Source organism: Hemitrygon akajei, chromosome 21, assembly GCF_048418815.1.
Source record: "Hemitrygon akajei chromosome 21, sHemAka1.3, whole genome shotgun sequence".
Classification (NCBI taxonomy): Eukaryota; Metazoa; Chordata; class Chondrichthyes; order Myliobatiformes; family Dasyatidae; genus Hemitrygon; species Hemitrygon akajei.
The window spans coordinates 56,547,828-56,575,827 of record NC_133144.1 but is presented as its reverse complement, the minus strand read 5'-3'; the positions used below and the strand labels follow the sequence as shown (position 1 = coordinate 56,575,827).

At 41.6% G+C, this 28,000-nt stretch overlaps 2 long non-coding RNA genes across 3 annotated transcripts in view; both read right to left on the bottom strand.

Moving 5' to 3' along the window:
- The window catches only part of LOC140714322 (uncharacterized), a 118,046-nt gene extending 115,786 nt beyond the window's left edge, over positions 1-2,260 (bottom strand). For both annotated transcript variants that reach the window (XR_012095858.1, XR_012095857.1), the window contains exon 1: positions 11-2,260. This is a non-coding gene — a long non-coding RNA (uncharacterized lncRNA). The remainder of the gene's footprint in view (positions 1-10) is intronic.
- A 5,632-nt stretch (positions 2,261-7,892) lies between these two features.
- The window catches only part of LOC140714323 (uncharacterized), a 261,371-nt gene continuing 241,263 nt past the window's right edge, over positions 7,893-28,000 (bottom strand). Inside the window, exon 3 of the long non-coding RNA XR_012095860.1 lies at positions 7,893-7,996. This is a non-coding gene — a long non-coding RNA (uncharacterized lncRNA). The remainder of the gene's footprint in view (positions 7,997-28,000) is intronic.

Here is a 28,000-nt window from a genome sequence, read left to right as displayed (position 1 = left end):
GTAACCTTACCTGAATATCACCAGATATTTAAGATGCTCCAGACTTCAAAGTTTGCTTGTCAAAATCTGAAATAAGCTGGTCCACAGATGGCTGATAGCTAATAATTTTCCGATGGAACCACTAGTTTCTTGTCATAAAACCATACCCAGGACTAGAATCTTTATGGCGGTGTAGTAGCGTATCGTTGGCAGAGTCGGTAACTTCTGTTCAATTGTGCCCCTGTCTCCAGAGTTTGTACATTCTCCCTGAGACCATGTAGGTTTCTTCCAGGTACTCCAGTTTCTTCCACATTCCAAAGACGTACAGGTTAGTGGGTTCATTGGTCACAAGGATGCAATTGAGTGTCATGGGCTCATTGAGCCACAAGAGACATCGTACTTAATTCCAAATAAATCATCTGAAACAACGATTGTCCTCCATTTCCTTCTACTGAATCTGCCTTGACCACCAAGTCCTCCAGCACTTGAGTTTTTTAACTGAAAATATCCCAAGTGCTTGGTCAAGAAGGTAAGGAATGTTGGCAAGAAGCAGAGTCTATGAGGTTTAGCGAAGGAATTACAGAAGGTCTGGGCAGTTGAAGGCACCAAAATTAAAATAGTGGGTGCCTAAAAGGCCAAATTAGTTGGATCTGAGCTATGTTGGAGTGGAAAGTGGATTGTACTTTTTGATTGTCTTCTAGAACCAAAGGGGGTTGTCCCAAAGTGCTTCATAAAGAAGTGCATTTGCTTGAATTTAGGAAATAGTGATTTTGTGCCCTGTGAGCTACCAGGCAGCAAATGTGGAAAGGTTGTGATGTAGGTTTTAGTAGGAGGATAAATATTGTGAGTGACTGCAGGAAGAACTCAGGGAGTTGTAGAGCCTCAGAGCATGGATCAGGATTTTCAGCACATGCCAGTCATCAAATACAGTTTTACAACAATAAATAACATTTTATTCCCCTCATATTCCCATCAGCTGCTTCCAGATTCTACTGGAAAACTACACATAAGGAGCAACTTATTGTGGCCAATTAAACTACTGACTTACAAGTGTTTGGGATGTGGGAGCAAACCGGAGTATCCTGAGGAAATGCACATGATCACAGGAAAAACGTGCAAACTCCACACAGACAGCAGCAGAGGTCAGGACTAAACCCAGGTCAAGAGTGAGACAGCCACTCCACTAGCTGAGCCAATTTGTCGACCACTGCTCTTTTGTCCCACATCAGAGAGAGCAGCTTGCTGAGCAAGGGGCTCGCTTGCATAGCTCTTGCTCCTTGAGCTGGAAGAGTCATTGGCGATCTGCATTTGGCAAGGCAAGAGCGTAGTAATGGTCGAAGATCAGGCTAAGGTGTCAATGAGCGGGAGACACAAGGGACTACAGATGATGGAATCTGGAGCAACACACAAGCCACAGGAGGAACTCAAAGGAGTCCAGCCCCACCAGTGGAAGGAAATGGACAGTGGACATTCTGAGTCCTTGCCCTGTCCATATGATGGCCCTTAGTAGAAATATTCTTGAGCACTTTTGTATTTAAGTGAAAACAGTGAGAAAATTCCTGTGCAGATGAAAGGACTCAACCAGGAATGTTGACCATACATTTCCCACTACAGATGCTGCCTCACCCTCTGAGTTCCTCCAATAACTTGTTTTTTTTTGGCTTTAGGAATCTGGAAACTGGAACAGGGGTGTTGGACAAAGTGCAATCTGTAAATAGGACGGTGCACAGCAGAGTTTAGGGAGCATAGAGACACGCTTGACTGAGAACCGTGCAATAAAACACCTCACTGGAAGCTTGGTTGCAAGGAGCCCGTCAGTCTGACAGACCAGGATGTGGCAGATACTATCATCTACCTGTTGGTTACCTGTAAACGGGAGGGAGGGGGCTGGTGAGAAGATAGCGACCGCCCCGGGTTAGATTAAATCTGCCGCAAGACTGAAAGCGAGCAAGCTTGTTTGAGGAGTTAAATGCCCTGAGAGAGTGATGCCTCTGGCGAGGAAAGGGTGTTGGGAACAGGCGTGTTCCGGTTCTGCTTGCTTTGGACTGTTGCGTGACTAAGTGCGCATAGTTCAAGTTGCTGTACCTGCCATAAGATTCCTGGCATCTCACGTACCCTCAAGTCACGTTCGCACGCAACCCCGCTTTTTGTCTCCTTTGCACGATAGCCAATTGTTCAGACCGGACAATTACTCCATTTCTGGATCTCGTTACACACGAACTCTTTAATAATTCCTTTGTGTCTTACTACACGACTGCTCATAGCGCGGTCATTCAGAGAAGAATGCTGGAGTATGTCCTTCATAGCACTGTGTGTGTGTGTGTGAGAGAGAGAGAGAGAGTGTGTTTAACACATGGAAACGTTCCAGAACTAATTCCTCTGCGCACATACAAGTATGCACTGAATGTGCAAAAAAATGGGGAATTCCATTTTACAGCTAAACGGGTTAAGAGTCAAAATATTTGTAATTGGAAGGTAGAAACCCACGATGTTAAAAATGTAATTATTTCAAAAAAACAGAGATTTACATTAAAAAGTGAAAAAAAACCACTAAATATTGGGTGCAATTCTGTAAAAGAATGCAGGGGAGAACTGTTTAATCGCAGTTTGGAGTTCATTATTGGGTAGATTTTGTGGCAATTATCTTGCACACTGGTGGTGTAGTCCTAGTGCTTGGGAAATATTTATCCATCAACCAACATCACTAAAGTTGAGTAGTGGTATGCAATTGATGTTGAAATCTAGAATAACAATCTGTTGCAGGAACTCAGCAAGTTGAGTAGCATCTGTTGTGGAGGGAGGGGGTAAAGCAATTGTCAACATTTTGGTTGCAAAACCTGCATCCAAAACTGATCATCCTTTCACTGAAACTTTGCTGATTGTGGGAGCTTGCTGTTCCCCCGTTGGCTGCCCCTTTTATTGTAGCACAGCATAGCCCACGTTTTAAAACTGGCTATGAAGCACATTGGGACATCCTGAAAGCGATGTGCTTTAAGCAGTCTGGAATTTCCTGGATTTTGTGAATCATCATCATCATTATGTGCCGTGTCTATGTGATGTGGACGATCACGTTCTCTCACTGTGATTGTTCTTGGCAAATCTTTTGACAGAAGTGGTTTGCCATTACCTAATTCTTGGCAGAGATTTTACAAGAAGTGTGACCCTAGCCATTACCAACTTGCCCTCAACTTCTGGCAACATCCTAGTAAACTTTCTCTGCACTCTTTCAATGCTGTTGATATCATTCCTGTAGGTGGTGGTCAGAACAGCACACAAAGCTCCAAGTTTGGCCTCATGAATGTCTTATCTCCAATGTAAAATCTGAACTCCCGTACTCAATACTTTCTATTCATATATTCATTGAGATACACACAGACTAGGCCCTCCCAGCCCTTCAGTCCACACAGCCCAGCAATCCCCAATTTAATCCTATCCTAATCACAGGACAATTTACAACGATCAATTAACTTACCAACCAGTATGCCTTTGGGCTGTAGGAGGAAACCAGAGCACCCAGAGGAAACCCACACAGTCATGTGGAGAATGTACAAATGTACGCAGCAGGAATTGAACCCAAAACTCCTGTACTGTAAATCATTGGGCTAACCATTACACTATTGTGCCACCCTGTGAAGGCTAATATGCCAAATTGGATGGCGAAGTGGAGCCATGTCTCTGTCAAAGGAGGAATAAGGTGCTCCTTCCCTCCGCTAGCTTGCAGGTCATGCCTGGGCAATATGGAGCACCTGCTTAACCCCCCCCCCCCCCACCCCACCACTCGATCAGGGTCACATAAAGCCAAGGGAGCAGCTGGTGGATGGTCGTATGAGTAGCTGGTGCATATCACAAGTCTTGGTTATGAAACTACTGACGCCAGGCAGACATTCTCTGAGGAGTATTGACAATGGCTGGGGTCTCCCATCTTGTAAAGACATTACCCAGAAGATGGCAATGGCAAACCACTTCTGGAGAAAAGTTTGCCAAGAACAATCATGGTCACGAGTTCAGGATCACCAACCTCAGATGACACATCATATGATAATGAATGTGCCAAAAACTCTCTTTATGACCCTATCCACCTGTGATACCACTTACAAGGAATTTAATTTTCATTAAATCATTAGACTTCGACTTTGAGAAGCACACATGTGAAAGATATAGAAAATTCATCTCTAGAACATATTTAATGGATGTTTGTAGAATCAGGAGAGTGATATTTATCACCGGATTAATAAAGCAGAGACCAGCATTACAACTGGTTAATATTAAACCACTGTCTCACAACTTACCAGATTATATTACAACTTCCAGTCCCTGAAAGCTGATCATATGAGTTAGAGTGATGAGTAACCTGGAATTAGATGGCAGATAAATGATAGTGGAACATCTCATCGATCATAACCATGTTGGGAGGAAATTTGATATTACATTTCAAAATTTAGAGGAAAGATCCACATATTGATATTTTAAATAAAAGTAGGATAAAGTTGAAAGCTCAAAGTAAAATTGTTTTCAAAGTATGTATGTACAGTGGCCATATATTAGGTACATCCTGTACCTAATGAAGTGGCCAGTGAGTGCATGTTCGTGGTCTTCTGCTGCTGCAGCCTGTCACGGTGTGCTCAGGCAATGTTGGAGCACAAATGCAGAGGAAAGACAGACTCCAGTGTAGAGACAGTGACAATACGAATTCCAACTGAACATTGGCAGCGCGGCTGAGTGACACACAACATTCTCAAAACTAGGACCCTGCGATTAGTGCTAATCAGGTGCTGCTCAAATAATACAAATAACATGGAATCCCTGCTTATCAAAATAAACTTAACAAGTTTATACAGAAAGCACCAGAAGACCTCAATACAAAGAGCAAGTCACTCAAAAACAAACACAAGGAACTCTAAGCAATTAACTACTCTTGTTAAACAACAATTAACCAATTCAGGTGATCTAAAAACCATGGAACACAGTGTGCTCTAGCTCCCCACACGTGCTCAAAGAGCTTGTCATAGCAGCACATCCATTTCAAGGTTCAACATGTTGTGCATTCAAAAATGCTCTTCTCCATGCTACTGTTGTAATTTGTGATTATTTGAGTTACTGTCACCTTCCTGTCAGCTTGAACCAATCTGGCCATTCTCCTCTGACCTCTCTCATTAACAAGGTGTTTTCACCCACAGAACTGCCGCTTACTGGATGTTTTATGTTCTTTTAACCATTCTCTATAAATTCTAGTGACTTCTGTGTGTGAAAACCCCAGGAGACCAGCAGTTTTAGAGATACTCAAACCACCCCATTTGGAACCAACAATCATTCCACGTTCAAAGTCACTTTGATCACATTTCTTCCTCATTCTGATGTTTGGTCTGAACAACAATTGAACCTTTTGACCATGTATTTTATGCATTGAGCTCCTGCCACATGATTGGATGATTAGAAACTTACGTTAATGAGCAGGTGAACAGGTGTATCTAATAAAGTGGCCACTGAGTGCACGTCAGCATATACTACCCTGAGATTCATTTTCTTGCAGGAATTCACAGTAGAATGAAGAAATACAATAGAATTAATTAAAAACTACACTCAAAGACTGACAAGCAGCAATATGCAAAAGAAGAGATACTGTGCAAATGCTTAAAAAGCAAATAATAATAATAAATAAGTAAAAAATAAAACTAAGAACTCTGGTGATCATGGTGAAGTAAGAGATGTCATGGGAGTTGATTTTCATTTCTGAAGATGGTTGAAGCATGATATTCCATGCTAATTTGACTTGAATTCTCACTTTTATTGCAAAATCTCCAAGTGCTCCTATAAAATGATACCTTAATGGTCATTTCCGATGTGAACTGGATGCAATCTGACCATGCCGATCTCAACAGTCCCAAAAAAACAGCAAAAAAGAAGCACATATCGCATCAGAATATCCCAGATGACCTGAAGGAGTAGGAGTGATTTAGCTCACAGACTTAAAATACTTGAATGCTGATTTCTTATACTATAAGTCATTGTAGTTTCATTGTTAGGGAATTCATTGTTAAATTTCATTGTTAAATCAGAATGCATCATTCTGATTTAATTTGCTCACTTCAATACCTATGTCTTCCAATCATCCCTTGAAAAATAAGCATTATAACTAAACTCAAAATTCATCTTATTAATTAAAGAAGATAACATTTCTTCTGGTCACTACAGCAAAAGACAAACAATTTGAAGGATTTGCAATCTTTAATCTTTTACAGTCAGTCATGGGGCAGCAACTCAATGCATAAAAGCATGCAGACATGATCAAGAGAGTCAGTTGTTGTTTAGACTAAACATCAGAATGGGGAAGAAATGTGATCTAAGTGACGGACGGGGTGGTTTGAGTATCTCAGACATTGATTATCTCCTGGGATTTTCATGCACAATAGTCTCTATTATTTACAGAGAATGATGTAAAATACAAAAAAAACATTCAATCAGTGGCAGTTCTATGAATGAAAGTGCCTTGTTAATGAGAGAGGTCAGAGGAGAAGGGCCAGGCTGGTTCAAGTGACAGTAACTTGAATAACCACACCTTATAACAATGGCACGCAGAAGAGCATCTCAGAATGCATAATACGTCAAACCTTGAAGTGACGGGCTACAGCGCAGCAGAAGACCACAAAGATACACTCAGTGGCCACTTCATTAGGTATCTAATAATGTGGTCACTGAGTGTAAATGATTGGAATCCCAGCAATTTGTATTTTTTCAAGATCAGCTTATTTTTCATGTTTTGCTTTACAATTGCCAGTATTCAGAACATTCCTAAACTCTGATTATTCCTTATCCTTATATTTTCATCATCATTTACTTGGCTTCAGTCTTTCATGGGTTAGTAAGACCCCTATCTATACCCAGCTACAAACTTCTGAGTTGACTTACAAGTATTGTGAAAAAAAATTTAGTCCTTTGTCCTAAAACATGAATGGTTTAGCACAGAAGGAAGTTATTTGGCCCATGAGTGTGCAGTGAATGTTCTATCATGTTGCCTTTCTCCGACAAGGTTCCCTGGTGTCCAATGACCTTCGTAAACTATCCATTGATTCCGCTTCATTTTAGGCCAGTCATTGACACAAATTGTAGTAAAAATATTGAAATAAATTACTTTTGATCTTTTGCCAATAACCTGGAATTTAGTTTCCATCTGATTCTCCTGCAGGGGAAGTAGATCTTTCATGCTTTCTCTATTTAAAAAATCACATGATTTTGAACACCTCTATTAAATGCACCATTATTCTTTTGCAGCTTTAAAAACCTTGGATTCTCCAGTGTCTTCATCCAACTCATTCCTAGAGTCATTCCAGTAAATTTCCTCTGGATTCTCTCCAAGCCCTTGACATCCGGATGTCCAGATTGGAACACCCTTTGAAAATAACCACATTCTATATCCTCCAGTTCCAAAATCCCTGACATTATGATTTTAAAATAGTTCTACAAGTAATTATCTCTATCCCAACGATAAGCTTGGTTTACAAGGCAAGGATTGTATCTTTTTAGTGATGGGTGCATTCAAGTTAATTGTTACATCGCATCTCATCTTAATAAGCATCGTGTTTTTAAATTGTATAGCAATTTTAGTTTTGTTTGTAGCGTACTATCAATTAAAGAGCTTGTTTGCCCTTTTAATGTTTTGCTATTTATAGTGATGCATGATCTGAGACTTCAGGAGTGTAAAAATGAACCGCAGGATGTTTACTTAATACATTCAATTGACATACTTTCAATATGATAATGTGAAAATAATATACCACTTAAAGTATATAGGATAATTCTTCCCTTATCTCTCCCATCAAGGACAGTATCAGCAGACACATGGGAACACCACACCTATATGTTCCCCTCCCAAGTCCCATAGAAGCTAACGTGGAAATCTATCACCTTTCCTTCATCGTAACCCTGCCCAACAGCATTGTGAGAGCGTCTTAATGACTTCACCTGTAGTGGTGCAAGAAAGCAGATCACCATCAGCATCTTTGGCCTGATTCCCCAGAATCTGTAACATAAATGGAGAGGGGAAGACTAGTTAAGTTTCTTTGCATTAATCTCATCTCTATCAGAATATAAGAGCATTTTACAGTCAATTAAGTTTATTTTCTGCCAGATGGATTGCAAGTAAGTAGTCTGGAAGCATGGTAGTGTAATGGTTAGCATAGTATTTTACAGAGAAGGTGATTGAAAAAACCGGATTCAATTCCTGAGGCTCTCTGTAAGGAGTTTGTACATTCTTCCCAAGTCCACATGGGTTTCCTCCCCCATTCCAGGTTAGGTTTAGTGTGCTCTGGGCATGCTATGTTGGCACCGTAAGTGTGGCAACACTTGCAGGCTGCCCCCGGCACAACCTCGGACTCTGTTGGTTGTTGCTGCAAACAATGCATTTTCAGTGTATGTGTCAATGTACATGTGACAAATAAAATTTATAATCTTTACCTTCAACCTTTAAGTAGAACATATGGTTACTTTTTTAAAGACAGGGTATGCACGTAAGTAGCACCTTTCATTATTTTTGTATGATGTAACATGGAATACAGTTTTACTGTCATTTGTGGAAACTAGTTATGTTATGGAAAATAGTCACTTCTTGTCATAGATCAGAATTAACACATTTCCATGTAATATACACTAAACTACCTTGTACTTCGGGGAATTCATTATTCAAGGTTTATTTTTGTCTCATGTATCTCTGCTTAACTTCATTGACTGTGGAATCAAACCATAAGACTGCATATCATGTCTTGAGTGGCACCACTTTGGAGTACTTTTGTACATCCTGGTGAAAAGAGTAGGCAAATTCCAGTCCAGATGAAAGGTCTTGACCCAAAACACCATTTCTTTCCACAGATGCTATCTATCAGGCCCAAAACATCAACTGAGCTCTTTCCCACAGATGCTGCCTGGCCTGCTGAGTTCCTCCAGCATTTTGTGTGTGTTGCTTGGATTTCCAGCATCTGCAGATTTTCTCTTGTTTGAGTTCTTCCAGTAGCTTGTTTGTTGGGGCAAATCCATGATCACCCCATTGCTGTCGTAAGGCATATTTACTTATGAAGCAATTGCAACTAGACTTACTTATTACATGAAACTGATCCAAAGCATTTTATTTTGGGTTTGTGGGTTTAGCTCCTTTGCCATCAGAAGAGAAATTTGCATGTTGATTGCATTGTTCTGATCTCTATCAGAATGTAAGAGCACTTTACAGCCAATTAAGTTTTGTTGGTTATTGTGATCACTTTTATAATGTAGGAAACAAAGCAATGTGATTGGGACACGTAAGTGCCTCAAATCCATGGACTGGGAGCACACAAAAGCTTCACGCAAATAGAGTAAAAAACAAACCATTCACCAACCACTCCCCCGCCTGCCCACCAAACACCTTCTGACCCATAAGTAGTTACCACATTAGGGACATTTAAGATGCTCTTAGGTAGGCACATGGAACGATATAAAAATGGAGGGCCATGTGTGAAAAAGGGTGAGATTGATTGTCAAACAGGTTAAAAGATCGGCACAACATCGTGGGCCAAAGGACCTGTATAGTGCTGTAATGTTCTATTGTTCTACATTCTAAAAGAGATGGCAGATAATGGAATCCACAACAACAAAAGAAACAAAAATTCTAGAAAAATTCAGCAGGTCAAGCAGCATCTGTGGAGGCAGAAGGTGGAGGCCTATGCTTTGGGTCCGGACCCTACATGAAGACTGGGAGGGTACAAAGATGATTGATAGATTCATGGTGGAGGCAAACTACAGGATGGTAGGTGGATCTGGAGGGGATGATGGGCTGATGAAACTAAGTGAAGGTAAGGGATGAACATAGGAAATAGAAACTGTGTGTGGGAAGAGAGCACTGACAGAGTAGATTACCTGAAATTGGAAAATTCAATAAATAGAGTATTGGGTTGCCAGCCATCCAGAGGAAATATGAGATGTTGCTCTTCCAATTTGTGTTTGCATCTCTGTGGCAATGCTGAAGATGGGACAGACAGGATGGTGAGGGAGTGGGGAGGAGTGTTAAAATGCAAATTTACACATTTTCCCACTACAGAGATGCTCCCTGAACCACCAAGTTCTTCCTGTGTTTGGTGTCTGTTCTCTGGTTACCACACTGGCCTCAAAAAGCATCTTGGAACCCATTTAAACTGGAGTAGAAACAAGTTATCTTAAATTGTAAGGGATTGCCTATACTGACAGTGACCAATTAGTGTAATTACTAATAATGTTGATTGAGGGATAAAAATAGACCATTCCACTAGGGATACATTTTCCTGCAATGAGGTAATATCATGGGATAACTTGCAAATGCATGGTAGCGTATTGCTTTACAGGGCCAGTGATCACTGATTGAGGTTCAATTTGTGCCACAGTTTATAACTATGAATGTGTGGGTTTGCTCAGGATGTCCTAGTTTCCTTCCACGTTATAAACTTGAACCGTTAGCGTTAATGAGTGTGAGCATGCTACGTTGAGACCACAAGTGCTCATTTCACTCCAAATAAAGGTAATCTTTCAATTTTTAATATGATCGTTTTACATGGGCACAATTCTCATTGATTTGATTTGTGGCAAATGGCACATTTCATTATATGTTTTGATGCACGTGTGACAAATAGAGCTAACCTGGTGTCAAACATTATGGGCAGAAGGCAGGAAAATGAGGTCGAGACTTGAGGGGTATAATATAGCAACCATGATGTAAGAATAAAGCTGACTCAATCTGCCGAATGGCCTCAGACTTGTGTCTGATGGTCTAATTTGGAATCTTTAAAATAATTGGCAGAGGTGTTTTATATCTCACTCCAACTATTGCACTCGTTCCTACACCAGAGCAACAGAATCAAATATCTACAAAGTGCTGGAGGAACTCAGTAAGTTGTATCTATGGAAATGAATAAGCAGTCAATGTTTTGGGCTGAACCCCTTCATTGGAACTGTTAAGGAAGGGAGAAGAAGCAAGAAGCCTGACCTGCTGAGGTCTCCCATCATTTTGTGTGTGAAGCTCTGGATTTCCAGCATCTGCAGAATCTCTTGTGTTTAGTCTCAATATTTTTTGCTCAAGGCGCACTGAATGAATCATCCTGGCACAAAGATCAATGAAGTAGTTTTCAGATTAGGTTTAAATCCAGACAAAGATAAGAAATTTTAAGGGGTGGGAACGTGGTACCAGGAATGACTTTAGAGGACTGGAGGTTCATTACAGTTATGCATTTGTTTAAAAAGGGAGATAGGATTTGTTTATGCAAGTACAATCCTACTGATTTAAATGTGAGTATTGGCAATTCCATCAAATAATACTGTGGTTATATAAGGCACAGATAAATAAAGAAAATCAGCATGAATTTGTTAAGGTAATAGTGTGGCTAATGATTTAATTTGTAGAGATAGTTACAAAGAGCATGGGTGAAAATTACATTTTGTTTTTGTATGCATAGATGAAAGCAAGTTTTTTTGACAAGACTCTGCACAGCAGACTGGTCAAGCTTTAGGATCCAAAGGAAATGGCAAGCCAGAGGCAAAATTGCTTTGGACTGGGGAAGGATGTTTCCATTATGTCCTACAGGGGGCAGCACTGGGTTCTTTTCATCTAGTGTTGATGTAAATGATTATTAAGTTTGTAAGTAATTTGAAAACTGATTAGTTGAGGAGGAAGAGAAGAACTCTATACTGAAGGAAAATAATAAACGATTTGTATGAGAAGAAGAAACGCACGGACCCTCTGCATACAGCACTTTGGCTGTGTAGAATCGGGTAACTTTAATTTTTGATCTTACTTGTTCTTAGTTAAACAGCTTCACAGTGGTTCTGAAGATCAGTGTCATCCTTGTGAGAAGTTTGTTGGAAGTGAGATGCAACACTATGACAAGAAGGACTGAGAAAAATGTTGTAATAAGCATGCTTGTTTGACATCAGCCTTCAATAAGAATGATTAAGATCACAGAGACACGAAAGACTGCAGATGCTGGGAAGTTGCAGAAGCACATAAAGGAGCTGGAGGAACTCAGTGAGTCACGATGGTGGGAAATGGACAATCAATGTTTCAGGTCAAGAGTCTTCATGCAGACTGAGTTATTCTTGATTAATATCGTGGCTTGCATGCCATTTCAGTGCAAGGATAAGACAGAGCCAGATTTCTGTGGGTTGTCCAGAATGAGGATGATGTTCCATAATTCTTCCCAATTACTACAGCTAAAGATTTTGGTGAAATCAAAAGCACTGTAGGAACAGAGTACTGTGTTAAATTCCAGTCATAATATTGTAGATAGAATACAATTGTTCAGAGAGGTTGCAAAGATTTATGACATCATGCCATGATTGTGGATTTTTGAATGAGGGTAGATTGACTGTGGGGGCTGTTTGGAATGTTACGTACCCCGTAACTGGGTCACTTACCAGCAAAGATAGAGAGGTCCGTTGGAGTCTGATGGTACTATTTTTAACAGTATTTATTGATAAAAATACACAAAAATAACATTGATGCAAACATATGGATAATATACGTCATCAATACTAAATCTAAAAGCGCGGGTATAATGATAATCAATAAGAAATAGCTCTATCGTTGTCTAGGGGATAATGTATTGTCCGATGGAAATATAAAAGTCACTCAAGTTCATTCAAGCTGCAGCTTTTGGTTGGAGAGAAAGACGGAGGTTTAACTTGCCCATTCCTTTTATGATGTCAATCCTTCGAGAGTCATTGGGGGCTGATTTCCCCTTTGTTGTTAGCTAAAGCCGTGCTTCCGTGGTAAAGGCCCACCAATTCCGAGGCAAATGGAAAAGGACGCACGTGGGCTTTTCCACCGGCTTTCGCTATTACGCTGTTACAGGAGTTCTAGCATTTCTTCTGGTGCGTCTGAGGGGCTGTTCCCACAGACCCTCTTTTATCCCTACTCACAGGGTCTCAGATGTCAATCAGGTTGGGGAGGATGCCATCCCCCAACCAGCCCACGTTGCCTGATTCCTTGAGGGCATCGCCGAATAGCACAGCGCTCAATACACAATTCTGTCTCCAAGAGACAATAGCCGTTATCAATGGTTCTGCCTTTCGGAGGCCAGGACACATTCCAAACTCTTTGTGGATTCTGCATGTCTTTCTCTCATTTCCTGGGTCTCCTGACCTGACTTAATAGCGATCTTGCGATTCTCAAAAAGGAGGGGGGGAGCACAGGCGTAACAGGAACAAAGTAAATTTGGAGCAGATATACAATACCTGAGCTGCATAAAAATTTAAAGAAGGTGGCAGTGAGGTTAACAATCAGAGGTTATAAATTATAGAGTCTTGGAGTTATCTAACTACTCAATGTTAACTAAGCTGCCTACCTGAGCTAGTCCTATTTACCTGCATTTGGCCTATATCCATCTTAAATAAAGTTACTAAAAGAATGATTAGAGAGTTCCTTACTTACAGATTGGATTGGCAGCAACATCTCCCTGAGCATGCATGCATTTACAAGGCTATGAGCTAGCCCCCGCTCTACTCACTTTACACTTATGACTGTGAGGCTAAGCACAACTCCAGTGCCATATTTATGTTTGCCGATAACACCACAGTCATTGGCTGAAACAATGTTGGTGATGAATCAGCAAATAGGAGGGAGATTTGAAATCAGACTGAGTGGTGCTGCAACAACAACCTCTCACTCAATGTCAGCAAAACCAAGGAGAAGATTATGACTTCAGGAGAAGGAAACTGAAGGTCCAAGAGCTAGTCCTCATGGGGGGAATCAAAGGTGGAGAAGGCAACACAAGTGAGTCTGCAGATGCTGGAAATAAATAAAAACACAAAATGCTGGCAGAACTCAGCAGGCCAGACAGCATCTATGGGAGCAGGTAGTGACGACGTTTCGGGCCGAAATGAAACGTCGTCACTACCTCCTCCCATAGATGCTGTCTGGCCTGCTGAGTTCTGCCAGCATTTTGTGTTTTTAGTCAGTAACTTTAAATTTTTTTGCGTTATAATTTCAGAAGCTCTCTCCTGGACCCAGCACGTAAGTGCCATTACAATAAAGTTTGGCAGCACCTCTACTTTCTTAGAAGGCTGTGAAGGTTTAGCATGTGATCTAAAACTTTGACCAACTACTATAGATGTGAGGTGGAAACTATATTGACTGGTTGCATCACAGCCTGGTATGGAAACACCAATGCCCTTGTATGAAAAAGTCTACAAAAAAGTAGTGGATATGGTCCAGGATGGATCATGGATAAAGTTCTCCCCTCCCCACTGAACACATCTACACAGAATGCTGTCACAGGAAGGCAGCGTTCATCATCAAGGACCACCACCATCTAGACCATGCTGTCTTCTCGCTGTTGCCATCAGGAAGAATATAAAGGAGCCTCAGGACCCATGCCACCAGGTTCAGGAACAGTTATTACCCCTCAACCATCAGGCTCTTGAACCAGAGGGGAAGTTATCCCTTTGGTTCAAGAGCCTGATGGTTGAGGGGTAATAACCCATCACTGAACTTTTCCCACACCTTATAGGCTCACTTTCAATGTCTCTTCATTTCATGTTCTCAATATTTATTGCTTATTTATTAATTATTATTATTATTTCTTTTTCTCTTTTTCTTTTTGTATTGGCACAGTTTTTTTTTGCACATTGGTTGTCGTTCCTATTGGGTGCAGTCCATTGTGTTTCTTGTATTTACTGTGATTTCCCTAAAAATATGAATCTCAGGGTTGGATATGGTGACGTATATGTACTTTGATAATAAATTTACTTTGTACTTTTGAACTTCAAGAATTCTTTTCACCCAGAGGATTGGTGAAGATCTGGAACTCTGCCTGCAAGATGCTGGAGACAGACAGGCTCAGCACATTTAAAGTCTTGAAACTGTAGTTGACATGCTGTAAGCTATGAGGTTGGAGCTCAAGAACTGAACAGAAGGAGTCATCTAGAAGGGAAAAACTCAAAGTGTTGAAATGGAAAGTTTCTGTGTAATAAATTTCTGTGATTCTGTTAGGCCCCTAATCCTTGATTATCTTCCTCAGTAAGCAGCAGCTAAATTTGGTTGAATGATTAAATCTGCTGCCTGGTAAAACAAATGTCATCTCCCAATACACCTCTCATTTTGTGACATTGTTGATTCTGTCTATTGTGACAACGCCCACACCTACCATTCCACTGATTAGATTACATCATCTGGTTCTTCTTCTTAAGCCCACCAACCCTACTGGGGCATGGTCCACTGAAAGCAGCTCGCATGAGTCTTGTGCCAATATTCAATCAGCCCTTTGTTTTCTGCTATTACCACACAACTTCATACATCTTCTAGGCAAAAATCCTTCCTCCCCCAGGGATGAGGTCTTTGGAGCTTCTGATGGCATTTCTGTAGCTCTGAGGATTTACAGATGGGGTTGCTAGCCTCATGCCCAATCCTTCTTCTTTTGCAGCTAGGCTTGGGACCATCCATGGGAGAGTTACCTGAACTGGTTACTTTCTATGTAATACCGGGGGAGCAATACACTGCCAAAGTGCTGTCTTTTAGATGAGTTCTTAAACTAAAGCCCTATCTGGACTGTCAAGTGGAAATGAAAGATCCAAAGGAGATATCTGGAAGAAAATTACGGGGGAGCATCTTTAAATTTTAGCCCAATAGTTATCTCTCAACTAGGAAAATCAGTCGTTAATTTTCACTTGCTGAAGATCAGTGTCATCCTTGTGAGAAGTTTGTTGGAAGTGAGATGCAACACTATGACAAGAAGGACTGAGAAAAATGTTGTAATAAGCAGGCTTGTTTGACATCAGCCTTCAATAAGAATGATTAAGATCACAGAGACACGAAAGACTGCAGATGCTGGAAAGTTGCAGAAGCACATAAAGGAGCTGGAGGAACTCAGTGAGTCACGATGGTGGGAAATGGACAATCAATGTTTCAGGTCAAGAGCCTTCATGCAGACTGAGTTATTCTTGATTAATATTGTGGCTTGCATGCCATTTCAGTGCAAGGATAAGACAGAGCCAGGTTTCTGTGGGTTGTCCAGAATGAGGATGATGTTCCATAATTCTTCCCAATTACTACAGCTAAAGATTTTGGTGAAATCAGAAGCACTGTAGGAACAGAGTACTGTGTTAAATTCCAGTCATAATATTGTAGATAGAATACAATTGTTCAGAGAGGCTGCAAAGATTTACGACATCATGCCATGATTGTGGATTTTTAAATGAGGGTAGATTGACTGTGGGGGCTGTTTGGAACAAAGTAAATTTGGAGCAGATATACAATATCTGAGCTGCATAAAAATTTAAGGAGGGTGGCAGTGAGGTTAACAATCAGAGGTTATAAATTAGAAATGTACGGGGGAGCATCTTTAAATTTTAGCCCAATGGTCTAAAAATCAGTCGTTAATTTTCACTTGCTTTAGGTGTGTCATGCAAATTGATGCTATGTCTCTACTATATTACAACCATGTTTCAAATATGTCTCATTGGGTATAAGGCTGGAGTTTAGAAGAATGAGGGGAGAACTCTCATTGAAATCTATCAAACAATGAAAGGCCTAGATTGGACATGGAGATTATGTTTCCTATAGTGTGGGAGTCTAGGAGCAGAGGGCACAGTCTCAGAATAGAAGGAGTCCATTTAGAACAGAGATGAGGATGAATTTCCCTAACCATAGGGTGGTGAATCTGTGGAATTTATTGCCACAGACATAGAGGTCATGTCATTGAGTATATTTTAAGCAGTGGTTGATCGATTCTTAATTAGTCAGTATGTCCATGGTTATGGGGAGAAGGCAGGAGAATGGGGTTGAGTGAGATAATGAATCAGCCATGATGGAATGGCGATGTGGACTTGATGGGCCAAATGGCCCAATTCTGCTCCTCTGTTTTATGGTCTTGTTATCGAAATGAAATTCCTTTCACAGAGGCACACTGCACTGAAAAAGCTCCTTTTCTCTTCCCAAGACTGCAACAAATTGCAGAGACTTTTGAATACAGCCCAGTCCATCACGTAAACCAGCCTCCCCTTCACAATCTACACTTCCCACCACCTCTGAAAAACAGCCAGCTGTATCAAGGGCACTCTCTAACACTGCTCATCTCTCTTCTCTATTAGGTCAAAAGCTACAAAGCTTGGGAGCACATGCCATCAACCTCAAGGACTGCTTCTATCCTGCTGTTTGCAGACTCTTGAACAGGCCTCTCAGATGCTAAAAGGTGAATTCTTCCTCTCCCAATCCAGCTCATGGCGGTCTTTATTTGTCTACCTGCACTGCACCTTCTTTGTAGTTACAACACTATATTATGCATTTTGTTTTTTTACTGCCTTCATGTACTTAGCAATGGATAATCTGACTAGACGGTATGCAAAGAAAGGCTTTTCACTCTACCTCAGTACTTGAGGCAACAATAATAGTGCGATCACTCGTCTAGTAAGATGTTCTCCCAAAGAGTTATTCCCTTAACGGATGATGCCTTCTTTATGTGACTTTGTTTAATATACGGGGAGGCTGATGCATGAACAGACACCACACTGTCCTTGACAGATCAGGATCGGGGTCCAGTGGCATAGAGTGCAAGAAGACTGGGGACCTTTCACTGCTGCAGCCTTCTTCCATCTTCACTGCCATTGTGATGAGTCATCATCTTCCGCCAACTCCACCACTGAGGTTTTGGTTGGTCAACAATAACCATTTCAGTTTAATACAGCCCACCATCCATATACCAATCACCAAGTTTCCATCTCTATTATTCTTTCCTTCTTTTCCTGCCCTGCTTGAGGACACGTGATGGCAGCACTCAACAGCACATGATCAGAATATCCATTGCTAGTGTCAAAACTTTGTTAAAAGCACAAAAATATCATAAAGGACAGAAGGAAAACTCTGCCGTGGACAGTCCCAAGCCTGGCTGGGAAAGGAGGAGGGTTGGGCATGGAGCTAGTAACCCCATCCTGTAAAAAACTCAGAGCTACAGAAATGCCAACAGAAGCTCCAAAGATCTCATCTCTGGGAGAGGAAGGATCTTCATCTTGAAGATGGATGATAGGCTACACCTAGGGACATCTTGGAAGACTAGCCCAGGATAGAGGACTCTGATGAGCTGCTACCAGCAGCCTATGCCCTAGAAGAGGTGATGAACTTAAGTACGTTAATAAAGAAAGAAAATATATAGTGTTTTGTGTACATGCAATTTCTTTGACAGAGTTTGCCAATTAGCCCTACCTCTATCCGCTATGCTCTTTTCTCATTGCCCTCACCTACATTGTGTTTTCATTTTGAAATGTATTATTTATTTCCACAGTCCTTTCAACTTGCTATGTAAAAAAAATCCCTTCTCCCATTTAGCTCTCTTGCCAATAGTCTTAAAACTGTGACCTCTTGTAACCAGCCCTCCTGCCAATATAAACAGTTCCTCCTTGTTTTGTCTATTAAGTTCTCTCAAAACTTTGAACAATGACTACATTAAGAATAAACTGCATCTCTACTGTTACACTGAAAGTCTGTGAATATAGAATGGCTCTTAGAGACAGTTTGACCTTTCTCCCACTCCCAAAATTAAACATCTAAAACAAATCAGTTGATAAACACTTTGTTTGAAATTATATAGTTGAAACAGAAATAACCATGAAAGAGCTCAGTGATGCATTGCTTTGCTGCTTGATCAGAAGTAATATGATCATCATCCTCAGAGGTATTGTTTGGGATGTCAATAAATGTGATCCTTAGTTACCCAATAGCTTGGAGAAGCTTATCAACTAAGTGCTTTAACATATCAAACAGAATGTCTCTGCCAAGTCATGGATTAAAAATCAGGAATATCTAACAGTTTTAACATTTGCTTTAAGTTATTTCAATAGAATCCTTTAAGAAGCACTTTATACTCTGCTTGTTTATTTTGCATGGCTACGACCTCCTGTCCAGGGACACGATGGGGAGTATTCCAGTCCTGATGAAGGGTCCTGACCCAAAACATTGACTGTATAGTTCCCTCCATAGTTGGTGCCTGATCCGCTGAGTTCTGCCAGCAGTATGTGCAGATTCCAGCATCCACAGTCTTGTTTTTCCCAAGTTATTCTTAGCACAAGAGATTCTGCAGATGCTGGAAATCCAGAGTAACACATTGAATTGAATTGACTTTATTTCTTACATCCTTCACATACATGAGGAGTAAAAATCTTTACATTACGTCTCCATCTAAATGCAATGTGCAATCATAGTAATTTATCATAAATAGAACAGTCAATGTAGTATGGAGTACACTCAAATCAGCGTGAGTTCATCAGTCTGATGGCCTGGTGGAAGAAGCTGTCCCGGAGCCTGTTGGTCCTGGCTTTTATGCTGTGGTATCGCTTCCCGGATGGTAGCAGCTGGAATAGCTTGTGGTTAGGATGGCCTGGGTCCCCAGTGATCCTACGGGCCCTTTTTACACACCCATCCTTGTAATTGTCCTGAATCATGGGAAGTTCATGACTACAGATGCGCTGGGCTGTCCACACCACTCTCTGCAGTGTCCTACAATTAAGGGAGGTGCAGTTCCCATACCAGGCAGTAATGCAGCCAGTCAGGATGCTCTCAATCGTGCCCCATGGGGGCCCATACCAAACTTCCTCAACCGTCTGAGATGAAAGAGGCACTGTTGTGCCTTTTTCAACACTCAGCTGCTGCGTACAGACCACGTGAGATCCTCAGTGATGTGAACGCCGAGGAACTTAAAGCTGTTCACCTTCTCAACCTAAATCCATTGGTGTCAATAGTGGTGAGCCTGTCTCCATTCCTCCTGTAATCCACAACCAGCAACTTTGTTTTTGCGACATTGAGGGAGAGGTTGTGTTATTGACACCACTGTGTCAGAGAGATGACTTCTTCCCTGTAAGCCACTTTGTTATTGTTTGAGATAAGGCCAATCAATGTAGTGTTGTCAGCAAATTTAAGTAGCAGATTGGAGCTGTGGGTGGCAATACAGTCGTGGGTGTACAGGGAGTAAAGGAGGGGACTCAGTACGCAACCCTGAGGGGCTCCTGTATTGACATTCAGAGGGTTGGAGGTGAGGGAGCCCACTCTTACAACCTGCTGACAATCTGACAGGAAGTCCAGGATCCAGCTGCAACAAGGTAGGGTCAAGGCTGAGGTCTTTGAGCCTCTTGTCGAGCCTGGATGGAACTATAGTGTTGAATGCTGAACTGTAGTCCAAGAAAGCATTCTCACATAAGCATCCTTCTTCTCCAGATGTGCAAGGACGGTATGTAGAGCAGTGGCTATTTTGTCATCTGTCAATCGTTTGTGTCAGTAGGTGAATTGTAGGGGTCCAGTTTGGGTGGCAGCAAGCTGCAGATGTAATCCTTCACCAGCCTCTCAAAACATTTGCTTATTATTCGAGGTGAGTACGACAGGACACCAGTCATTCAGGCATGTTACCTTGGTCTTTTTTGGTACAGGGACAATGTGGATAATTTGAAGCAGGAGGGCATTCTACTGTGGGAGAGGAAGAGATTAAAAATGTCTGTAAACACACCTGCCAGTTGTGCTGCGCACATCCTGAGTACTCGCCCTGGGATACCGTCCAGTCCTGCAGCCTTGCGACTGTCCACTCGTTGGAAACATCTGCGTACCTCAGCCTCAGAGATGACCAGGTTGCAGGTTACAAAATGTTGGAGAAGTTCAGCAGGGCAGGCAGCATTCATGAGCATAAACAAACAGCCAACGTTTCGGGCCCAAGTCCAGATGAAGGCTGTTTGTTTATTTTCATGGATGCTGCCTGACCTGTTGAGTTCCTCCAGCAAGTTAGTTAGTGTAAGAGCGGTTCCGGTAAGATGGAGGCGCATTTGAAAGAGAAGATAGGTTATGAAAATAAACTAACACAAAATATAAAAATGGATAGTGAAAGTTTCTATAATTATATAAAGCGGAAAGGAGTAGCGAAAGTGAGCATAGGTCCCTTGGAGGATGAGAAGGGGGAATTGACATTGGGTAATGAGGAAATGGCCAAGGCTTTGAATGACTATTTTGTGTCAGTCTTCACGATGGAGGATGTATCTAACATGCCAAAGAGAGATGTTATGGATACGATGGGAAGTGAGGACCTCGATACAACAGCTATCACTAAAGAGGTACAGCTGAACAAACTTGTGGGCCTAAAGATAGTCAAGTCCCCTGGTCCTGATAGAATGCATCCCAGGGTAATGAAAGAAATGGCAGAAGTTATAGTAGAGGGTTTGATGATAATTTGCCAAAATTCTTTGGACTCTGGACAGTTCCCGATGGATTGGAAGATGGCGAATGTCATGCCATTGTTCAAAAAAGGGTGTAGGCAAAGGGCAGGTAACTATAGGCCAGTTAGTTTAACATCTGTAGTTTGGAAAATGCTTGAAGATTGAAAAGATGCATTAAAGAAGAAATAGCGAAGCATCTGGGAAGAAATGGATCCATCAGGCAGTCACGCCATGGATTCAGCAAAGGCAGGTCCTGTTTGACAAACTTTGAGGATATAACGAGAGCAGTGAATAGAGGGGAACAGATGGACGTAATTTACTTGGATTTCCAGAAGGCTCTCGATAAGTTGCCACTTAAAACTCTTATTCATAAGATAAGGATGCATAGAGTTGGGGGTGATGTATTAGCATGGAGAGAGGATTGGTTAACCCATAGAAAGCAGAGGATTGGAATACATGGGCGTTTCGCTGGTTGACAATCAGTGATGAGGACTGTGCTGCAGGGATCGGTGCTGGGCCTGCAACTGTTCACAATTTACATTAATGATCTGGAAGAGGGGACTGAGTGTAGTGTATCTAGGTTTGCTGATGACACTAAATTGAGTGGAAAAACAAATTGTGCAGAGGATACAGAGAGTCTGCAGAGAGGTGTTGATAGGTTAAGTGAGTGGGCAAGGGTCTGGCAGATGGAGTACAATGTTGGTAAATGCAAGGTCATCCACTTTGGAAGGAAAAATGGAAAATCAGATTATTATTTAAGTAGTAAAATATTACAGCATGCTGCTGTGCAGTGGGACTTGGGAGTGCTTGTGCATGAATCACAAAAGGTTAGTTTGTAGGTGCAACAGGTTATCAAGAAGGCAAATGGCCTTCATTACTAGAGGGATTGAATTTAAGAGAAGAAGGTTATGCTGCAACTATACAGGGTACTGGTGAGGCTGCACCTGGAGTACTGTGTGCAGTTCTGGTCTCCTTACTTGAGGAAGGATATACTGGCTTTGGAGGTGGTGCAGAGGAGGTTCATCAGGCTGATTCCAGAGATGAGGGGGTTAGACTATGAGGAGAGATTAAGTTGCCTGCGACTGTGCTCGCTGGAATTCAGAAAGATGAGAGATCTTATAGAAAGATATAAAATTATGAAAGGCATAGATAAGATAGAGGCAAGAAAGTTGTTTCCACTGGTAGGTGAGACTAGGACTAGGGGACATAGCCTCAAGATTCGGGGGAGTAGATTTAGGATGGACAACACGACGTCCTGACGAAGGGTCTCAGCTCAAAACGTCGACAGTGCTTCTCCTTATAGATGCTGCCTGGCCTGCTGTGTTCTACTAGCATTTTGTGTGTGTTGTTTGACTTTCCAGCATCTGCAGATTTCCTCGTGTTTGCGCTTGAGATTTAGGATGGAGGTGAGGAGGAACTGCTTTACCCAAAAAGTGGCAAATCTGTGTAATTTTCTGCCCAATGAAGCAGTGGAGGTCTACCTCAGTAAATATATTTAAGACAAGGTTGCATAGATTTTTGCATAGTAGGGTGATTAAGAGTTATGGGGAAAAGGCAAGTAGGTGGAGATGAGTCCATGGTCAGATCAGCCATGATCTTATTGAATGGTGGAGCAGGCTTGGCAGGCCAGATGGCCGACTCCTGCTCCTATTTCTTATGTTCTTATTGCAGCAGCTTCTACAAGGTCAACAAAAGATACTATTGTCCTTTTCAAATGTATTTTTTATGATTGCAAGATCCTGTTAGATATTAAGAAGCTAAAGTACTGTAGGTCTACTCCATCAGTGAGTTGTTCTTGGTGAACAAACACAGGAGCTGTGCATCTTGCTGCTGTCTATTTTGAAGGAGACGTACAATTTAATAGCAAGTGATCGTCTTGGCACTTTTCTTGTGATTGTGAGACCCTTTTCAACATTGTTAACGTGGAGCGCTGCAACTTTGATTCACTGATTTATTAGTGGTGAACAGTGACGGACGGCGGGGGAGCTGTGTGGCCTTGGTCAAGGTGAGAACTGGGCCTCAAGCCATGGTGTTGCCTGTTTACAGCTGCCAGGAGAGAGATGTTGGCGCTGGAGCTCTCCACAGAGTGCAGCGTGGCGTGGCATCCAGGCTAGGGGCGGTACTGCTCTTTGGTGCAGAAGACAAGTTGTATTGTAGTTGACTGCAGATTTCTGCGGCATTCATGGCTCGGGTCTGGACTACATCTTTTGAATGGCTGTATCTTACTGGTATCTTGATGTGTTTGCTAACCTGTATGTGCCCTATGTGTGCTTTGTGCTGTGTGTGACTGTTGGTACTGTGTTTTGCTTCTTGGTGCCAGAGTAACACTATCGCGTTCGGGTGCATTCATGGGTGCATGTAAGATTGAATGATAATTAATCTTGAATTGAATCTCTAGTGGATTTTGCTATGATTGACATAGCAGGTTCAGGAACTGTTAGTTACAGTATCATAGCAATACTCATTAGTTGTCAATGCTTCCAAAGATACATCTGATGCCACTTTGTAATGACAAGGTGAAGAAGTATTTGAAAGAATTGGTGGGTTATGACACATGATCTTTTTTTCTCTACAGTGTACAGGAACTGAGCCATGATAGTGGAGCTTCTCTTTATTTTAAAAAGTCATGGTTCAGTGGGATGCTCCCTTGACTTTTGTTTCAGTAGGTTAAAGTCCCTGAGAATTATGCAAAGAAAAAAGCTCCCTACTGAGGGAGTGCTGCATTGACAGAGGACCGTCGCTTAGATAAGACATTAAGCTAAGACCCCAGCTATTCTTTGAGATGAACATGAACAACATCCAGTGATGCTGCTTCAAAATACAGTTGGGAAGTTATGCTTAATTCCTTACCAGTATTTATCCTTCAACCAAAATCACGAGGAAAGATCTTTGGAATGAAGGAGGTTTAGAGGTGACATGATAAATGTATGTAAGATGAAAAGAGGCATAAATAGAGTGGATAGCCAGCACTTTTTTTCCAAAGCAGTTATGACAAATATGAGAGTGCATAATTTAATAATAATTGAAATATAAAGGGGATGTTAGAGATAGTTTTTTTACACAGTTGTGGGTATGGAACAGGAGTGCTGGTAGATGCAAATATATTAGGTTCATTTAAGAGACTCTTTGATGGGCACATGGATGAGGCCATAAGACCATAAAGCATAGGAGCAGAATCAGACCATTTGGCCCATCGAGTCTGCTCCATTATTCTATCATGCCTGATTTATTATCCCTCTCAACTCCATTCTTTCCATCATCTTTGACACCCTTACTAATATCAACTTCCATTTTAAAAACATCCAATAACTTGGGCTCCACAGGACGAAAGAAAAATGGAGGACTATGTGGGAGGGCAGTGTTAGATTGATCTTGGAGTAGGTTGAAAGGAAAGCACCACCATTGTGGGCCAAAGGGCCTTTACTGTGCTGTACTGTTTGTTCTATGTCCTATGTACTGTTAGAACTTAAGGTATGGTCATTGTTTGTGGCAGCTTCTGGATGCATGGTTCATTCATTGCGCGAATGTACTTTATTGGCCTGAACATACATTTGGATGTGATGGATGTGAAAGGCAAGACTTGTTCTAATTTAGACTGGGGTCCGGCTGGTTGTGACTGGAGTTCAACAGCACTAGCCTGCCGATAAATTGGCACCCACATAAAAGACATGGAGTTTAGGAAATGTAAAATGATCCATTGGCACAGTTTTATTCTCTGAGTACAAAAAACTGGCAAGTCTACCAAGAACAGTCTGTTAAGAGACAGACCCAAATGATTTACGCAAACTTGGAAATTGCTCTTGGCAAACCACTGAATCTCTCTTTCCAAATGTGTGTCCCTCCTGCTTGTTCCACATGTGACTGCAACCAAACTGCTGCATTAATCATGCCTCAGAATGGGTGAGGGGCACCCAATTACTGATTTCCTATTAAAACCAGATACACTAACAGAGCAAGAAACAAACTGAAATAAGAGTTGCAAAATAAATGCTAAAACAACGATTTCTATTTATGTAGCATATATTAAATCGCCAAAATGGCTTTGGGCACTTCACAGTCCAGAGCTTTAGCCCTTGGCAGATGAAGGTGCCATTGGGAAGCACCTCAACAGGTCAAATGCAGATGCCATTTCAGCTCTTCACTCAATCCTGGAACAACTAGACAGCGAAGATGCATACATCAGGATGCTCTTCATTGACTACAGCTCAGCATTCAATACTATCATCCTCTCAAAACTCATCCATAAGCTTCAAGTCCTAGGCCTCAATACCCCCTCATGTAACTGGATCCTCAATTTCCTCACTTGAGACCCCCGTCATTTCAGATCGGTAACACATCTCCTCCACAATTTCCATCAGCACAGATGCACCAGAAGACCGTGTGCTGAGCCCTCTGCTCTACTTGCTTTACACTTATGACTGTGAGGCAAAGCACAGCTCCAATACCATATTTAAGTTTGCTGATGGCACCATTGTCTTTGGCTGAATCAAAGTTGGTGATGAATCAGCATATAGGAGGGAGAATAAAAATCTGGTTTAGTGTTGCTACAACAACAATCTCTCACTTAATGTCAATATGACCAAGAAGGTGATTAATGACTTCAGGGGGAGGAAACCAGAGGTCCATAAACCAGGCCTCATTGGGGATCAGAGGTGGAGAGGGTCAGCAACTTTAAATTCTTCCGTGTTATCATTTCAGAGGACCTGTCCTGGGTCCAGCCCAGAAGTGCCATTACAAAGAAAGCATGGCAGTGCCTCTACTTTCTTAGATGTTTGCAAAGATTCAGCATGTCATCTAATACTCTGACAAGCTTCTATAGATGTGTGGTGGAGAGTATATTGACTGGTTACATCACGGTCTGGTATAGAAACACCAATATTGTATGGAAAAGCATATGACCCAGTCCAGCACAGGAAAAACCCTCCCCACACTGAGTACATCTACACGGCGATTTGTCACAGGAAAGCAGCATCCAAATTCAAGGACTCCCACCATCCAGCCCATGTTCTCTTCTTACTGTTGCCATCAGGAAGAAGGTACAGGAGCCTCAGGACACACACCAGCATGTCCAAGGACAGTTATTATCCCACAACCATCAGGCTCTTGAACCAGAGTGGGGAACTACACTCGCCCCATTACTGAAATGTTCCCATAACCTATGAACTCACTTTCAATGGCTCTTCATCTCATGTTCTCAATATTTATTGCTTATTTATTCATTATCATTATTGCTGTATTTTTATTTTTATTTTTTCTCAGCTCAAGCTATTCCAGTGGTGTTTAGTATTGTGGCTTTCTGGAGATTTACATAAATGTTGCTGAGAAGGCCTAATTGTTTAATGCTATTGTGTAGTGATTTGGGAATTATACCAGTTATAAGTATTACTATTAGGACAAAGTATACCCTGTTGATGTTCCATAGTCTTTTATTTTCTTCTTTTCATTCATTATATTTCTACTGCTTTTCACTTATTGTTTACACTGTATGTACATACAGTGTAAAAGAGAGACAAGAGTGGATACTGGACAGCTGGAAAATGATGCTGGAGAGGTAGTAATGGGAGACTATGACACAGTGGATGAACAGAAATTTCTGCATCAGTCTTCACTGTGGAAGACACTAGGGGTAGAAAGGAAACTATAAACCAGTTAGTCTGACCTCAGTGGTTGGGAGATGTTAGAGTCGATTGTTAAGGATGAAGTCTCAGGGTACTTGGAGGCACATGGTAAAATAGGCCGCAGTCAGTATGGTTTCCTCAAGGGAAAATGTTGCTGACACAACTGTTGGAATTCTTTGAAGAAGTAACAAGCAGGATAGACAAAGGAGAATTGGTTGATGTTGTGTACTTGAATTTTCAGAAGGCCTTTGACAAGGTGCCACACATGAGGCTGCATAACAAGCTATGAGCCCATGGTATTACAAGAAGATTCTACCATGGATAAAGCAGTGGCCGATTGGAGGAGTCTAAGAGTGGGGATAAAGGCAGCCTTTTCTGGCTGGCTGCCGGTGACTAGTAGTTTTCCACAAGGGTCTGTGTTGGAACCAATTCTTTTTACATTTAGATGTCAATGATTTGGAAGATGGATTTGATGGCTTTGATGTAAAGTTTGCAGACGATATGAAGATAGGTGGGGGGACAGGTAGTTTTGAGGAAGTAGAGAGGCTTATAAAAGGAGTTAGACAGATTAGGAGAATGGTCAAAGAAATGGCAGATGGAATACAGTGTTGGGAAATGTAAGGTCATACACTTTTGTAGAAGAAATGGAAGGGTTGGCTATTTTCTAAATGGAGACAAAATACAAAAAAATGAGGTGCAAAGGGACTTGAGAGTGCTTGTGTAGGATTCCATAAAGGTTAATTTGCAGGTTGAGTCTGAGGTGAGAAAGACAAATGCAATTTTAGCATTCATTTCAAGAGAACTAGAATATAAAAGCAAGGATGTAATGCGGAAACTTTATAAAGCACTGGTGAGGCCTAACTTGTAATATCTTGAGCAGGTTTGAGCCCCTTATCTTAGAAAGGATGTGCTGAAACTAGAGAGTGTTCAAAGGAGGTTTGAAGAGTGCTTGCTGGCTCTGGGCCTGTATTCACTGGAATTCAGATGAATGAGAAGTGACCTCATAGAAATCTATTGAATGGTGAAAGGCCTTGATCGAGTGCATGTGGAGAGAATGCTTCCTATGGTGGGAGAGTCTGAGACCAGAGGACACAGCTTCAGAATAGAGGGGTGTCTTTTTCGAACAGAGATGAGAGGAATGTCTTTAGCCAGAGAGTGGTGAGTCTGTGGAATTCTTTGCCACAAGCAGCTGTGGAGTTCGTGTCTTTAGCTATATTTAGGGCAGAGGTCGA